General features: G+C 45.0%; 1 protein-coding gene across 3 annotated transcripts in view; it reads left to right on the plus strand.

Annotated features, from left to right (window-relative positions):
- Nucleotides 1-266: 266 nt before the first annotated feature.
- LOC145353784 (14-3-3 protein beta/alpha-1-like) overlaps nt 267-16,616 on the plus strand; it is a 45,482-nt gene continuing 29,132 nt past the window's right edge. Inside the window, exon 1 of one of the 3 annotated variants that reach the window (XM_080204586.1) lies at nt 267-348. The gene's annotated coding sequence lies outside the window, so the exon portion shown is untranslated. Of the gene's footprint in view, nt 349-11,592; nt 11,786-16,616 lie in introns of those variants that run through there. The other 2 variants (XM_080204585.1, XM_080204587.1) reach the window with 2 other exon arrangements.

The following is a 16,616-nucleotide window of genomic DNA, read 5'->3' on the forward strand; positions in this document are numbered from 1 at the left end:
CCTCTGACAGTGCGGCACTCCCTCAGTCCAGACCCTCTGACAGTGCGGCACTCCCTCAGCGCTGACCCTCTGACAGTGCGGCACTCCCTCAGTGCTGTACTGGGTTGGGTTTATCTGATTCTGAATCTATTGTTTTTCTCTCTCCGGCTCACCCACCACAGGAGGTTCCCTCCTTCAGCCCCTTCTTGCGCAAGCGCGCCGCCTCTGGTTGCCGTGGAAACTGTGACGTCAGGGCCCTTGTGGTGGTCTCTGGGAAACCCCGTGCGGAGCGGTTGCCCCGGAAACCCGGGGGGCGGAAACGGAAAGCGGCGGGAGAGAGAGTGAGAGAGAGAGACCGGGAACGGCACGGTGAGTGAGGGAGAGCGGGCAGAGCCGGAGCCCGGGGGAGAGTGAGAGAGAGGGGCCGGGGCCGCACACACCGGAGAGGGGGCGCGGGTGGACAGAGAGATCGGCACGGTGAATGAGAGGGAGCAGGGATAGGGAGAGTAACGGTGAAGGGGGAGGGAAGAGTCACAGGGACCGTGGGGAGGGAGTGCCAGGGAGGGGGAGAGTAGTAACAATGAGGGGGGTGGAGAGTATTAACAGTGGGGGGGGGGGCGGAGAGTAGTAACAGTGAGGGGGGGGTGCGGAGAGTAGTAACAGTGAGGGGGGGGCGGAGAGTATTAACAGTGAGGGGGGGCGGAGAGTAGTAACAGTGAGGGGGGGGCGGAGAGTAGTAACAGTGAGGGGGGGGCGGAGAGTAGTAACAGTGAGGGGGGGGCGGAGAGTAGTAACAGTGAGGGGGGTCGGAGAGTAGTAACAGTGAGGGGGGGTGCGGAGAGTAGTAACTGGGGGGGTGCGGAGAGTAGTAACAGTGAGGGGGGGCGGAGAGTAGTAACAGTGAGGGGGGGGGCGGAGAGTAGTAACAGTGAGGGGGGGGCGGAGAGTAGTAACAGTGAGGGGGGGGGCGGAGAGTAGTAACAGTGAGGGGGGGGGCGGAGAGTAGTAACAGTGAGGGGGGTGAGTAATGGTGAAGGAAGGAGAGTAGCACAGAGGGAGTATCATAGGGAGGGAATAACTGGGAGAGCCAGGAACAGAGAGTGTGTGAAAATGTAATAGTTTGACATTTGCTGCTTATTTCGAATGCTATTAGTCCTGTGTTGTAGCTTCACCAGTTTGACATTTTTAGGTATGCTTGATGTTGTCCTGGCATACCCTCCTGCACTCTCCGTTGAACCAGAGTTCGTCCCCTACATTGGTAGTAATGGAAAAAGGGGTATATGCTGGGCCGTGAGATTACAGATTGTGGTTGAGTACAGTTCCACACCTCATGGATGTCCAGTCTAGAGTTGCTAGATCTGTTCCAAGAGTGTCTCATTTTGAACGCTGGTAATGCCACACATCACGATAGAGGGTCTTTGTGAGGGGAGTCTGGTGGTCACTCTTACCGATGCTGTCATGAACATGCATCTGGGGCAGGCAGGTTCCTGAGGATGTTTTTCCCTCTTGGTGATTCCATCACAACCTGCCACGGACCCAGTCTAGCAGTTAGAGTCCTTCAAAACTCTTACCACCTCAGAATTACCGGGTTTTTTTTGTTTTTAAGCAAGGCCTCTATTCGGTCTAATTTTAGCATATTATTACTGGGCCATCCTTGGCGATGGTTCCCCACCCAGAGTACATTCAGCAACCTTGCCACCCTCGGTGCTTCCTCTAAGGAGCGTGGTAGGTAGTTTCCTTGCCTATGTTCAATCTGATGTCTGAAAGCATTGTTGAGGACTCCCAGGATAACCTCCCCCTACTCCCGAATGTGTAGCACTGTGCCATCACCTCTTCTAGGTCTGTCCTGTGGCATGATAATGGTGGTGTATTTCTACTGTATGATTATGTCAGACTTTTGCTTGACTAGCCTCTGTGGCAGTTCTCCCAACTTAAGGTGTTATCGGAGATAGGAACAGAGGAAGCCATTTGGCCCTTCAAGCCTGCTCCGCCATTCATCATAATCATGGCTGATCGTCCAACTGAATAGCCTAATCCTGCTTTCTCCCCATAACCTCTGATCCCATTTGCTCTGAATACTGTATCTAGCTGCCTCTTGGAATCGTACAGTAGAGTTACATCACCATCCCGCAGGACAGACCTAAAAGAGGTGATGGCACAGTGCTATACAGGTTCAATGTTTTGGCACTGATGAAGACTTCACAGGATCGACAGGGCTGAGTTTGCCATTTCCTGTGCCGTAATCAATACTGGGTGGTCCATTTGGTTTCATTCCCTTTAGATTTTATAGGCTATATCAGAGGGCATTTAAAAGCCATTGGTATGGTTAATGTGTTGTTATCACATCTGTCTATCTAAGTGTATTACCAATGTCATATAGTGGTTTGTGCAAGAGACATCATTGACATCGTGGCTTTTGGCGGGCTGCATGGGAGTCAACCTTTGTTCCAGTTGCTGCTGTTCTCGTAATTCTTACTGGTGCTGTGTTACTGCCATTTGTAAATTTTGTTACTTTATTGTGTAAAAAAGATGGTTCTTTTTACAACGTGTTCAACCATCTTTATTGTGGTTTCAAGTTCCTACTTTTCTGGCGATGGGGAAGAAACAGTGAAGAAGAAAACAGTTTTTTGATGTTCAGTGTGCACCGTCAGTAGCTAGTTTGCAGCAGGTCAGGATCAGCAGGATTGCGCATTTTATTTGATAGAATATCAAGTTAGCATCACCATAGCTATGTCCAGGGCCATCAGCCTGTTGGATGAGGAAATTGAGGACTGGGCTTGAATGTGTAGAGGTTACAATACTTTTTAGCAAATGGAATAGCAGATAAGGCAAAGAAGGCGCAATTCTTCTATCTGTGTGGGGCAAAGCCCTACAAATGGATAAGGAATCTGACCACATCTCAGAAGCCAGGGGACATTTGATTTGCAGATATAACTGCACTTGTGCAAGATCACCACCATCCAAACCCTTCAGTGATTGTCCAAAGGTTAAGCTTCATGGTCATTTTCAGAAGGCAGGCTGGTCGGTAGCTAACTTTGTGGCAGAATTATGCCAGCTCTTGGAAAATTGCAAGTTTGGAGCAGTATTGGAAGATATGTTCAGCAATCGATTAGTTTGCGGTATTAACCAAGACAGCATTCAGCATTGGCTAAAACCATACTGATTTTTAAGAAGGCTCTAGAAATTTTGCAGGGTATGAAAATGATTTCCAGTAATGCTAAAGATATTTAGAGAGCTAATGTTGGTGCCTAGATAGGGAAACTGCACCAAGTAAATGAGGAGGTTGCAAGCAAAAATGTAAAGATGGTGGAGTGTTTTAGTTGTGAATGCTCTTTGTCACAAGAGGGTTCACTTAGCAAAAAAAATGCAGGGGTGTGCAACGCAAGGTAAAGGCTGAGCAAGAAAATTTTAAATTCAGAGAAACCTTAATCAGCTACACATCACTAGGTCAACTCAGAGCACACAGAGGAGCAAACTTATGACACGTTTAACATGATTGAGGCATTACTGCGGTGCTGATTGGTAAGCAAAGCAAGATGGAGGTGGACACAGGAGCCTCTGCATCCATAATTAGTGAAGAGACCTACAAGTCGACTTGGGACTCTAACCAAGCACCAGCCCGTACTCCAGCAGAGATCAAATTTATAATATGCACTGGAGAGTCCATGTTATTACTTGGGGCTTTGGAGGTGCATGCATACAGTGGACAAGACGCAAGGGCACGCCTCCTTGGGGTGAAAGGGAAGGGGCCTAATTTGCTAGAGCGTGACTGGCTGAGTAAAATCCCATTGAAGTGGGATGAGATCAAGCACACGAGAGTGACCGAGGATGTTGTTAATTACCGTGACGTCTTCATGGATGAACTGGGTAGTACTACAGTGAAGTTATTTATAGATTCTCTGATTACTCCTTGCTTTTTCAAGCCCAGAACAGTGCCCTATGCCACAAAAAGTAGAGGAGAAGGAGTTGGAATGGATGCAAAGGCTTGGGACCATTGAAACTATTCAGTTTTCTCCAGCAGTGCTGATTGTTCTTGTCCTTTAAAAATACAATCTGTATATGTGGAAATTATAAGCGCAACATGATCCAGGTTTCCACGTTAAATACTTATCCATTACCTAGGGTGGAAGGTCTGGTTTCAGATCTTGCAGGAGACATGACGTTCTAAAAACTTGATACAAGCCTTGCCTATCAACAACTCTTGCTAGAGGAGGACTCTAAGCACTGCATTACTATTAACACGCATAAAGGTCCTTTAGTTACCATCGTTTGATTTTTGAGGGACCCTCCAGTCCAAAGTTATTTTCAAATAACAATGATTGCAGATCTCATCTGGGGCAGACTGAGGAGGAACACCTCAGAAAACTGGACCAGGTGCTTAAAAAGATGTTCAGAAGCAGAACTACAACTGAATAGGAGCAAGTGCATTTTCCAGGGGTTTTTGGGTCATAAAATCACAGCGCATGGCTTATCTCCGGTGGAAGGGAAAGTTGAAGTTAGTTAAGGAGATTACAGGTCCAAGGAATGTGTCAGAGCTCATGTCAATTTTGGGTCTGGTGAACTGGTATGGAAAGTTTTTGCCAGACCTTTCAACAGTGTTGGCACCCTGTATGTGCTACTTCACAAAGAAACCAAACGAAAGTGGGAGTCAACACAAAAGAAAGCTTTCAAGGACGTGAAAGCACTGTTACAATCAGCTAATCTGCTGGTTCATTTTGATCAAGACAGAGAACTCATTCTGTCTGCTGATGCCTCGCCCTATGGTGGCGTGAACAGTACTCTCACATTTAATGGAGAACAGGCCAGAAAAACCCATCAATTTTACATCTCGCACGCTGACAAAAGCTGAAGGAGGATATTCACAAGTAAAATGTCTAGCTGTCGTTTTTGCTGTAAAGCGTTTCCATCAGTACTCCTATGGTCGTTCAATCGCCTTGTGTACCGACTGGATGCGGCTGATGAGTCTTTTCAGTGCGTCAAACTGAGTGTTTGGGCATGTGCGTGGCAGATGCAGTATAATGTGGATAAATGTGAGGTTATCCACTTCAGTAACAAAAATAGGAAGACAGATTATTACTTGAATGGGTGTAAGTTGAGGGAGATGATACTCAGCGAGACTTTGCTGTCCTCGTGCGGAAAGTAAGTGTGCAGGTACAGCAGGCAGTAAATGATGTGTTGGCCTTCAAGGAGCGTGGATTTGAGTATAGAAATAGGGATGTTTTACTGCAATTGTACAGGGTGTTGGTGAGGCCACACCTGGAGTATTGTGTCCAGTCTTACTGCCCTTCCTTGCGAGAGGGAGTGCGGCAAAGGTTTATCAGGCTGATTCCTGGAATAGCGGAACTAACAGACAAGGGAGACTAAGTCGTTAGGATTATATTCACTGGAGTTCAGAAGATTGAGAAGGGATCTCAGAGACTTATTAAATTCTAACAGGATTAGACAGAGTAGATTCAGAAAGAATGTTCCCACTGGTGGGGGAATCCAGAATTAGAGGTGATAGTTTGTGGCTAAGGGGTAAACCTTTTAGAACTGAGGTGAGGAGAACCCAGAGGATGGTGAATGTGTGGAAATCACTAACACAGAAAGTAGTTGATGCCAAAACATTGTGACTTCAAGAAGAAATTAGATATAGCTCTTGGAGCTAAAGGGATCAAGGGATTTGGGGGGGTGCGGGGAGGTGGAGGTGGTACCAGGGTATTAAACTTGATGATCAACTATGATCATAGTGAATGGTGGAGCAGATTCGAAGAGCTGCTTCTATTTTCTATGTATGTATTCTTCCATGGCCTCAGTGAGAATATAGCATTTGGCCTTTACAATTGTCAGATTACCAGTACAATATTGTGTAGAGGGCAGGCAAGAATAATGTGAATGCAGACGCATTGAGTCACCTCCCTTTACCGGATATGACAACCAAGGTAGTGTTTCCTCCTGAGATGATTTTCTTACTCGAGAGACTTGCACGTTCTCCGGTGAATGCTAAGCAGATTAAGCAGTAAACGGGCAGAGGATGCTACTCTATCTCGAAGAGATATTGATGCGGGGATGGTGATTGTTGTAGGCAGAGGGACTGAGACCTTAAATGAAGCACGAAGATGAGTTAAGTGTACAGGATGATTGCATGCAGTGGGGTTGAGAGCAGAGAGGATTTGGAGAACAAAGTGAAAGCCTGTCGCCACCAACAGCACCTCATCCTTGGGAGTGGTGTGATCAGCCGAGGTCCACACTGCATGTGGCCTTTGTGGACCCTTCCACGAATCACGTGTTTTTGGTCGTCATCGTGTGGTTTTGAAGTGGTTAGAAATACGTGTCATGAGTAATATTAAAGCTCCTCAGTAGAAAAGCTACGTTAGTTTTTTGCAACCCATGTGTTACCAGATTCTCTCGTTTTCAATAATGGCACCATGCCTCTACTTTCTCAGGAAGCTAAGGAAATTCAGCATGTCCACTGTGCAATTTTTACAGATAGAAAGCATCCTTTCTGGATGTATCACAGCTTGGTATGGCTCCTGCTCTGACCAAGACTGCAAGAAACTACAAAGACCTGTGAATGAAGCCCAGTCCATCATGCAAACCAGCCTCCTATCCATCAACTCTGTCTAAACTTCCCACTGCCTAGGGAAAGCAGCCAACATAATTAAGGACCCCACACACACAGGACATACCCTCCTCCACCACCTTCTGTTGGGAAAAAGATACAGAAGTCTGAGGTCACATACCAACCGACTCAAGAATAGTTTCTTCCCTGCTGCCATCAGACTTTTTGAATGGACCTATCTTACATTAAGTTGATCTTTTTCTACACCCTAGATATGACTGTAATTCTGTACCTACTCCTTTCCTTCTCCGCTATGTACTCCTATGAACAGAATGTTTTCGTCTATATATCACGCAAGAAACAATACTTTTCACTGTACGCCAATACATATGGCAATATTAAATCAAACGTTTACAAGTGAGTTGTTTCAAGAATTTATGTATAAGAATGGTATACGCCATATGCATACAGCGCTGTTTCTTTCAGTTTCAAATAGTTTAGCTGCTGTTCAGACCTTCACGGAAGGATTAAAGAAAATGGCAGGTAATAGCTTGGGGACCAGGTTGTCAAGGTTCTTGTTCCAGTATCGTATGCCATGATCAACAACAAGGCTCTCTCCAGCTGAATTATTGCAGGGTAGCGGACTGAAGTCTCATCTAGATTTGCTTCATCCAAATCTCAGAGCAAGAGTGGGCAAGAGAAGCAGAAGGATGGACTTGATTACTGTATAAAGGAGAGACAGTTGAACTTATACTTTATAGGCCATTTCAGGGGGCATTTAAAAATCATTGATGTGTGTTAGTGTTATAATAGCATCTGTCTGGTAATACATTTACATAATGTCGTTTAGTGCATTTCTGCATGTGTGTATGAGGTCATCGGCAGCGTGGGATTTGATGGGCTCCCTGGAGACCCCCAACAGTGTTCATAGAATCTCTATAGTGCAGAGGGAGGCCATTTGGCCCACTGAGTCTGCACCAACCCTCTGACAGAGCATTTTACTTATCCTTGTACCCTCACACATTTGTCCTGCTCATCCCCCTAACCTACAAATCTTTGGATACTAAGGGGCAATTCAGCATGGCCAATCCATCAGTGTGGATCTGGTCACTTGGACAGATTTCCTTCCTTAAAGGTCATTAGTGACCCAGATGGATCATTTTTAATTCCAGATTTTTATTTAAATTGAATTCAAATTACACCCCTTACGATAATGAGATTCAAACCAGGCCTCTGGAGCATTAACCTAGGTCTCTGAGCTCTTGGTTCAGTGACGATACCACCACGCAATCGCCTCCTCTCCAGCAACGGTAGCAGATCAGAGCAACAAGATAAATCCCAGTCACACGGGACAACCAGAGTAATATGTAGGTCAGAGTAACAGAGGAGGGTCAGAGTGACTGTGGTATGACAGATCCAAGTTGCAGAATAAGATCAGAGTAGCAAAGAAATTCAAGTAACAGAAGAAGATGGAAGTAGTGGCATGGGGGAAACAGCAGAAGGAGGGAGGTAACAGCAGAGCAGGAGCTCAGAGTAGCCAAACGGAAATTGGTGTAATAGAGCGAAATCTGAGCAACGGAGTTTGGAGAAGGCGCAAAATCAGAGTAACAGAAGACACAGTAACAGAGACATCCCAGTTACTGAGGGAGGGTAACATAGATTGGAATAACAAATCACTCTAGCGTAGTGAGAGAGAGTTCAGATTAACAAATAAATCACTAACAAAGATCGGTGAGTAATAGATGAGATTGGAGTAAATGAGAGTAACAGTCTGGTGCTACAGAGGGCTAAGTGGGTGAGGCCAATGTAACAGGGCAGTAACTGGGTTAGCTGCAGGAGACAGGAGTAATGCACAAGTAACTGACAGAATCTGCAGTCATCAGCAAATGTTGGAAAAAATTAAATAAGAAATTTGAAATTCCAATGAGCACGATGTCTCAAAGCAGCAATAGACTGGAGTGTATGAAAATATTTGATAATCAGGCAGTAATGCAGAGACCAGAACAATAACAGTGCAGGAAGACTACAATAACAGTGTCACTCTACAAGGAGGGTTTGGAATAATGCAGGGTAAGTAAAGCACTGTGTTCACATAGGAATAATCATGTGGGAACAGCAGGATTGCAATAAAATTCTGGATAGAATAATAAATACTAGAAAGAGTGGTACAGTGGGACAGGAATGCACTAAACGTATAAAAAAAACTGGGGAGACTATAAGTAAGGGCAGCAATGAGGAGAGTCTGCAGAAGTGACACAGCAGCAAAGGTTGAGACCAGAGTGATGCCGCTCTGTTTTCTTCATTCACTGGATGTGGGCATTGATCTAGAGGTCAACATTTAATATCAATCCCTGGTTGTGCTGGTGATGAGCCATCACCTCGAACCATTGCAGCCTCTGTGATGTTGATGGGATGTTTGAGGATTTTGACCCAGTGATGATGAAGGAAAAGTGATACCTTTTCAGGTCAGGATGGTGTGTGGATTGGAGGGGAACTTGCAAGTGGTGGTGTTCCCATGTATCTATTGGTCCTTGGCCTTTTGGGTGATAGAGGTTGCAAGTTTGAAAGGTACTGTCAAAGAAACCTGAGTTAGAACATAAGAACATCAGAAATAGGAGCAGGAGTAGGCCATCTAGCCCCTCGAGCCTGCCCCGCCATTCAATAAGATCATGGCTGATCTGTCGTGGCTCAGTTCCACGTTCCCGCCCTCTCCCCATAACCCTTAATCCCCTTGCCTATCAAAAACCTATCAACCCGTGTCTTAAAAATATTTAGCGAGGCAGCCTCCACCACTTCAACGGGCAGAGAATTCCAGAGATTCACCACCCTTTGAGTGAAGAAGTTCCTCCTCAACTCTGTTCTAAACTCCCCCCCTTTATCCAGAGGCTGTGCCCTCTAGTCCTACTGTCCTTTCTGAGCGGGAAGAGCCTCTCCACCTCTATCCTATCCATCCCATTCAACATCTTATACGTCTCAATGAGATCTCCCCTCATTCTTCTAAATTCTAACAAGTACAAGCCTAGTTTATTCAGCCTCTCCTCATAGTTCAACCCCCTCAACTCCAGAATCAGCCTAGTAAACCTCCTCTGCACTCCCTCCAAGGCCAAAACATCCTTGCGTAAGTGCGGCAACCAAAACTGCACACGGTACTCCAGCTGCGGCCTCACCAGTGCCCTATACAGCTGCAGCAAGACCTCCCTACTTTTATATTCAATCCCCCTCGCTATGAAGGCCAGCTTCCCATTCACCTTCCTGACCACCTGCAAGCTGGGTTTTTGCGACTCATGCACAAGGACCCCGAGGTCCCTCTGCACCGTCGCATGCTGCAGTTTTTCGCCACGTAAGTAATAGTCCTTCCTACCATTATTCTGCAATTATTGCTGCAGTTCATCATGAATATGGTATACGCTGCTGCCACTGTGTGCTGGTGGTGGAAGAAGAAGGGTTGAATGAATGTTTAAAGGGGCATTGTTCAAGCTGGCTACTTTGTCCTGGATGGTGTTAAGCTTTGTGTGGTTTTTTTTTGCATTCATATAGACCCTTTCTAGGACCCATTCAGAGAGTCAGATAAGAGTCAATCACTTGTATAGAAACAGGCCATTCTGTCAATTGCTCTGTGCTACGGTTTGTGCTACACTCCAGCCTCCTATTATAATGAGCTCTTCCCACTGGCTAGAATCTCTCTTTCCTTCCTCGTGAATGCATGGTTCGCCCTATCACATCAATGTTTTCTGCCTCAACCACTCCATGTGACTGCGAGTTCCTCATTTTGCCACTTAGAGATTCATCCTAAATTCCCTAGTTCATCTTTTAATGACTATTTTCTATTCTCCACTGTCTGAGCTCACCCACAAGTGACAGCAGTTTCTTCAAAGAACCAAAACAGCAAATGCTGGCGAATCTTAGCAGCCCAGACAGCATTTCTGGAGAGATTACCGAGTTAACTTTTCAGGTTTGGATGACTTTTAAGAGCTGTGACGAAAACGTTGGCTCTGTTTTCTCTCGACAGATGCTGTCAGACCTGCTGAGTTTATCCAGCATTTTCTGTTTTTGTTTCAGACTCCAGCCTCAGCAGTAGTTTGCTTTTATCAAAGAGCCCCTCATTGATCAAATACTTGTGTTAAGTGAATTCTCAATTTTGGTAAGCTTCTTGTAAATCTTTGCATGTTCTCCAGTGCTTCAGGACCAAGTGACTAGTCCAGCAGTATAAAATTATCTCTAAAACCAAAAAGAAAATACCACTGGCCCTAGAAATCTGAAATACGAACAGAAAATGCTGGAAAATCTCAGCCGATCTGGCAGCATCTGTGGAGGGAGAAAGACTTCATGCTTCGAGTCCAATTAAAACTGCCTCTGATTCATACCATTACCCACACCAATGACAGAACAGATTAGTTTGAACTTTTTAATCAACAACCAACTTGCATTTATATGGCATCTTTAACGTAAATAAAACCCCAAGGAGCTTCACAGGAGCATTGTGCGGCAAAATTTGACTGACCACAAAGAGATCTTAAGACAGACAACCTGAAACTTGGTCAAAGTAGAAGGTGTTCTGGAGCATCTTTAAAAAAGGAAAGTGAGTCATGAGGGAGGGAATTTCAGAGCTTAGTATCCTGGTGGTGGAAGGCACTCCATTGCTGAGGGAGTGACTAACATCTGGGATGCTCGGCAGGCCAGACAGAGAAGCACTGATATCTCAGAGGGTTGTGGAGTGGGAGGAGTTTACAGAGATAGGACGGGCAAAGCCATGGAGGGATTTGAAAACAACAATGAGATTTCTAAAATTGAGACGTTGCATAACCAGCAGCAGTTTGTTTGTTCAGTTGTTAAGTTGACGTCGGTGGGCAGAAGTCCAACTAAGTGGAGCCCCTGATTGCACAGTGCAGCAGTGACCAAGCAGAAGCTTTGCTTTTGAGTCTATAAAATTTTAACTGCACTTTGGGTGCTTTTGGTTCTGGGCTGCTCATTTTGCAATTCTAAACCGAACATATGTAGCAGCTTGTTTGGTCCCAGTGGGAGGAGTACTGGTTAAACCAGTTTAACGAAACAAGTTGCATCATAAGCCACGTCCTTTTGGGTTTCTGCTTGTGGGAGTAGTATCTCCAGTTTCAATTCGCCCAATGAACAGGTTGCTGATCGAGTGAGAGCTGAAGTTTTACCTGCATAGACATCATTGTAAGTTAATGAGTAGGTGAGAGATTTGTTGGTGGGTCGAAATGGCTTGGTAATGTGGTGTTAGTGATCTTCAAGTGATATTTGGAGGTACAGTGTTGGATCTTCAACTTTTGGAAGCTCTTCAACATCAGCAAGTTTGTTTTTTTTTTCCCTTCTGTCTAAGTTTCTAGTTTATGGAGAGAATATAATTGTAAGAAGCAGTTACTGAGTGGTGTTAGAATCTGGTAAATTGGCAGAATTTGAATTGATCAATGTTATTAACTATTTTGAGTTTTGTAATAAGACCTTAGTTTGTATATTTCTCACAGTCATGTGTCTTTCTTTTAATGAGAAACTTCCTCCTCAGTACCTCAGGTGCTATCTTGTCATAAACGTTTTGATCTCATCCAAAATTCTGCTATTCATATTCTATTTTCCAGTTCCTTTCATCCATTGCCCTTACGCTTTCTGAAGAAAATTGGCTGCATCTCAGTTTTAAAATTCTCTTTCATGTTTTCACATCCGCCCATGGTCTCAGCCCCACCCTGCACCTCTGTAACCACCTCCAGCTTTGTGATCCTCTGAGGTCCATGTGTTTCTCCAGTTCTGGATTCTTGTGCACCCCTGTTTTTTCTCATTTCTTCATCGTTGGTGGAAGTGCCTTCAGCTACCTTGGTGCTAAACTCTGGAATTTCCTCCCAAAACCTCTCCTTTCTCTGGCAGCAATCTAACCCATGAGATGATGGTTTGCGCCTTGTGCTCAACCCTTACATTCAGCACAACTGGAGTGTCCTCTCCAAGACACACACAGACCCTGGGGCTTCCCAAACCTCCCTCTTGACTCGTCCAGTTGAGTCTAAAGAGATGCAGAAGAGCACACTCTGGCACCAGCTTGGTTGTGGGAGTTGATGTTTTTAACATCAGTCTGACTTTGGTCTCCAGTCCAGATTTGTTGTCAGGATTTAGCCTTCAGTTCTCTTACAGTCTCCAGAAGGCAGAGTTTGCCCAAGACTGGGAATTTGGCTCATTGAGTGCCAGTATATGCCCACATGCTGGTGGGTCTGCATACTGCATGTCTAGGGGCAAAACATCCAAGTTCCTCTTGAAGCTTTGGTCTGTAGCTTTCAGCTCACTTCTTGTAAAACACTTGATAAAACCTGCTTCTTTGACCAGGCATTTTAGTTACCTGTACTAACAGCTCTTATGGCTCAGTGTTAAATTGTGAGTCATGACACACCCATGGGAAACACATTGGGATATTTTCAGTTTAAAAGCACAATATGAATGCAAGTTGCTGTGTCTCCTGAGGTTTTTCTTCACCACTTCCCCTTCACTAAGATTGAAAATGTGTTGTGTTTGGGGAAGAGGTGTTGATGCTCCGTCTCTTTGCTGCAGAGTGCTGGAAGTGGTGACTAAAAGGTTGACGTGGGACAAACCTTTCCTGTTCACTGGCCAATGGCAGCACTATAGGGGGAAAGAGGGAGCTATTCCTTTGGGATGGGCTTCGCGTGACCCACTATCCTGATGAGTTGAATATGTCGGGCGGAATCTTGTTGCAGCGGTGAGGGCTTCTCATCCATGAACCCGTCCAAGTTTTTCTTAAATGTTAAAAGTGACCCCGCATTTACCACTTTATTGGCAGCTCATTCCACACTCCCACCACTGTGTGAAGAGCTCCCTCTAATATTCCCTTTAAACTTTTCTCCTTTCACCCTTAACCCATACCCTTTGGTTTTTTTCTCCCCTAGCCTCAGTGGAAAAAGCCTGCTTGCATTCACACTATGTATACCCATCAAAATCTTATACACCTCTGTCAGATCTCCCCTCATTCTTCCATGCTCCAGGGAATAAAGTCCTAAGTCACCAGAAGTCTGCGGTAGGATGGCTGGCCATGTGGAATCACGCAGCAACCAGCCGATTAGCTACGCACAATGGAGGGACCTGGTCAGTTGCAAAATGGGATCAGACAGGAAGTTAAGGGCCTCACCATTATCCATCTCTGGTCAAAATTCCACATGTCATATTTAATTGGCACCCACATCATGCCCTATTGTCACCATTGAGCCAAACCCCTGGGCACCCTGGATCTGCCAACTGTCATCTTTAACTCTCCATCATAGAACCATAGAAAATTACAGCTCAGAAACAGTCCCTTTGGCCCTTCTTGTCTGTGCCGAACCATTTTTTTGCCTAGTCTCACTGACCTGCACTTGGACCGTATCCCTCCACACCCCTCTCATCCATGAACCCGTCCAAGTTTTTCTTAAATGTTAAAAGTGACCCCGCATTTACCACTTTATTGGCAGCTCATTCCACACTCCCACCACTGTGTGAAGAGCTCCCTCTAATATTCCCTTTAAACTTTTCTCCTTTCACCCTTAACCCATACCCTTTGGTTTTTTTCTCCCCTAGCCTCAGTGGAAAAAGCCTGCTTGCATTCACTCTATGTATACCCATCAAAATCTTATACACCTCTGTCAGATCTCCCCTCATTCTTCCATGCTCCAGGGAATAAAGTCCTAACCTATTCAATCTCTCTCTGTAGCTCAGCTTCTCAAGTCCCGGCAACATCTTTGTGAGCCTTCTCTGCACTCTTTCAACCTTATTTACATCCTTCCTGTAACTAGGTGACCAAAACTGTACACAATAGTCTAAATTCGGCCTCACCAATGCCTTATATAACTTTACCGTAACACTCCAACTTTTATACTCGATGCTCCGATTATAAAGGCCAATGTACCAAAAGCACTCTTTACAACCCTATCCACCTGTGACGTCACTTTTAGGGAATTCTGTACCTGTATTCCCAGATCCTTCTGTTCAACTGCATTCTTCAGAGATCTACCATTTAGCCTGTACATTCTTTGGTTTGTCCTTCCAAAGTGCACTACCTCACACTTGTCTGCATTAAACTCCATTTGCCATTTTTCAGCCCATTTTTCTAGTTGGTCCAAGTCCCTCTGCAAGCTTTGAAAACCTTCCTCGCTGTCCACTACACCTCCAATCTTTGTATCATCAGCAAATTTGCTGATCCAATTTACCACATTATCATCCAGATCATTGATATAGATGACAAACAACAATGGACCCAACACCGATCCCTGCGGCACTCCACTAGTCACAGGCCTCCACTCAGAGAAGCAATCCTCCACAACGACTCTCTGGCTTCTTCTGTTGAGCCAGTGTCTAATCCAATTTACAACCTCCCCATCTTTACCTAGCGACTGAACCTTCCTAACTAACGTCCCATGTGGATCTATATGAATCATCTATGGCTTGTTCTCAGTTACCCTCAACTCTCCCAGCCTCGCTGTTCACCTGTCCCCAATCACCTTTGATTTCTCCTCCAACATGTTTGACCGTGTCTCTATTGTCCAGCTCTCTCCCTCTGTCCCCCATGACCTGACCTCCCTCCCTTGGCCAACAATCCCTCAGTCTCCCTGGACAGCCACCACCTGAGCTCCATGCAAACTCAGCCTGCTGTGCCCTGGTCCAGTAAAGTTCTCCAGTCAGCTCCTACTGCAAATCTACCAGAAAAACTACCTTGCCTGCTGCAAGCCTCCTTTTAACAAGTCATGAATCTAAAGGTACATGTTTCTTGTTTGCTGCCAACTTAATTGCAAAAGTATGATTTAATCTTGTGACAATGTCTCTGAGTGTGTGTAGCACTCATTTAAAATGGGTTTCTACTTCCTGCCATCAGGATCTGCCTTTTATCCACCACCAACTTGTCAGGAAACTTTCACCTCCTGCACTATTAAGTACCCCATCTATCTTGTTTCACTAGATTCTGCCCCAGATCTACCAATAGGACTTTAAATCAAATAGTTGGGGGGGAGAGTTCATATCAGGGGAAACTTAAAAAGCTGAAGAGAAAGGGGAAAACAGTAGCACAGGATAGTAATATAGATAACAACCAGTGACAGGAAGTGGCAAAGTGCGCAAACATAAAAGCACACAAACGAATAGGATGAGAAAGGAAAGGTGGTAAAAAGAAACACAGAATTTGTAACCTTACAGAAGAATTGATGACACACAGGAAATAAATGCTCAGTTGATAAAAGAATTAGATCAGTAGTGATGAGAAATGACCTTGGGAAAGGCTGAATATATGAGGAGAGGCTGAATAAACTAGGCTTGTACTCGTTAGAGTTTAGAAGAATGAGGGGAGATCTCATTGAGACGTATAAGATGATGAATGGGATGGATAGGATAGAGGTGGAGAGACTCTTCCCGCTCAGAAAGGACAGTAGGACTAGGGGGCACAGCCTCAAGATAAAGGGGGGGGCGGTTTAGAACGGAGTTGAGGAAGAACTTCTTCACTCAAAGGGTGGTGAATCTCTGGAATTCTCTGCCCGTTGAAGTGGTGGAGGCTACCTCGCTAAATATTTTTAAGATGCGGGTTGATAGGTTTTTGATAAGAGAGGGGATTAAAGGTTATGGGGAGAGGGCAGGAATGTGGAACTGAGCCACGACAGATCAGCCATGATCTTACTGAATGGCGGGGCAGGCTCGAAGGGCTAGATGGCCTACTCCTGCTCCTATTTCTTATGTTCTTAAGTTGAGGGTAACCAAGAACAAGCCATAGATGATTCATATAGATCCATATAAGGTCAAGGTGTAGAATCAATTTGGTCAAGATAGGGAATGGCAAGGGAACTTGGACATAGCAGTGGACTGTGTGAGTAGTTTTTTGATGCCCTACCAGCTTCACTGTAGGATGGAATAATCATGAATTATAGAGACTTGTAAGGAAGACACCAAAATAATCATGGGTGAATTCAATCTTATTTAGATTGGACAAGTCAAATTGGCAAAGGTATCGTAGGGCACAAATTCATCGTGTATTTGAGCAAGTTTTTTAGAAGAAAATGCTGCGGAACCAACCTGAGAACAGGCTGTTTCATAGACAGTTATAATATGCATTGAGAGAGGATTA

Source organism: Carcharhinus amblyrhynchos, chromosome 16 (genome assembly GCF_965287045.1).
Source record: "Carcharhinus amblyrhynchos chromosome 16, sCarAmb.v2.hapA, whole genome shotgun sequence".
Lineage (NCBI taxonomy): Eukaryota > Metazoa > Chordata > Chondrichthyes > Carcharhiniformes > Carcharhinidae > Carcharhinus > Carcharhinus amblyrhynchos.